Genomic DNA, 1,088 nt, shown 5'->3' with positions numbered 1-1,088 from the left:
TTATATATATATCAGGTTGTGGGCTTTGTCCATACCTATTCAATCTATATGCTGAGCAAATCATTCAAGAACCAGGACTATAGGAAGAAGAATGTGGCATCAGGGTAAGAGGAAGACACATTAACAACCTGCATTATGCAGATGACACAAACTTGCTTGCAGGGAGTGAAGACTGGAAGCACTTGCTGTAAAAGATAAAAGTCTACAACCTTTCAGTATGGATTACATCTCAACACCAAGAAAACAAAAATTATCTTCACTGGACCAATAGGCAACATCATGATAGAGAAATTATTGAAGTTGTCCAGATTTCATTTTACTTGGATCCACAATGAATACCCCTGTTAACAGCAGTGAAGAAACCAAAAGAAATGCTGTGCTGGAAGAATTTGCTGTCAAGGATCTTTCTAAAGTTCTAAAGACTAATGATGCCAGTTTAAAGACTAAAATGTACTTGATCCAAGCCATGATCATTTGAAGACTTTGTATGTATCTAAAAGTCAAACCATGAAAAAGGATGACAGAAAAAGAATCAATGCCTCTGAATTGTGATGCTGGAGAACATAATGCATATCTATCCCCTGGACAGCCAAAAGAACAAATAAAATTTTTTTTATAGGAAGTGCAACTAGGATGCTCCTTAGAAGCCAGGATTGTGAAATTTAGTCTCACACATTTTGGGCATGCTATCAAAAGGGGCCAGTGCTTGGGGTGGGGGGGAGATAACATGGTGGAAAAGGTAAAGGATTGGAGAAGGAGAGAAAGACCTTTAACAAGATGAACTGATAGAATGACTGTGCCAGTGAGGTCAAGCGTATGAGAGGTTGTTAAGTGGTACAGGATAAGGCAAGGTTCAAATCTATTGTTCTGAGGGTTGCTATGAAGTTGTGTTCTACTCAATGGCACATAACAACAATGCACAATATATTGTATATACAACCCTGATTATTTATAACCTTGACCATAGCCTGTATTTATTTTGTTTACTTATTTAGCATTAGTGTCCCCTAAATGAACTGCTGGGGGGAAAGTCTTTGTCTACTTGATGTTCTTGGGCAGGGTTCTGCACTGTTCAGAGCCACAACATG

At 38.4% G+C, this 1,088-nt stretch overlaps 1 protein-coding gene across 1 annotated transcript in view; it reads left to right on the top strand.

The window, feature by feature from the left end:
- Positions 1–1,088, top strand: part of MASP1 (mannan-binding lectin serine peptidase 1 (C4/C2 activating component of Ra-reactive factor)) — a 123,665-nt gene that overhangs the window by 61,601 nt on the left and 60,976 nt on the right. The gene's annotated exons all lie outside the window — the stretch shown is intronic.

This window comes from Elephantulus edwardii, unplaced genomic scaffold, assembly GCF_000299155.1.
Source record: "Elephantulus edwardii isolate Elephantulus edwardi_28Jun2011 unplaced genomic scaffold, EleEdw1.0 scaffold00031, whole genome shotgun sequence".
Lineage (NCBI taxonomy): Eukaryota > Metazoa > Chordata > Mammalia > Macroscelidea > Macroscelididae > Elephantulus > Elephantulus edwardii.
This window is presented reverse-complemented; position numbering and strand designations above follow the sequence as displayed.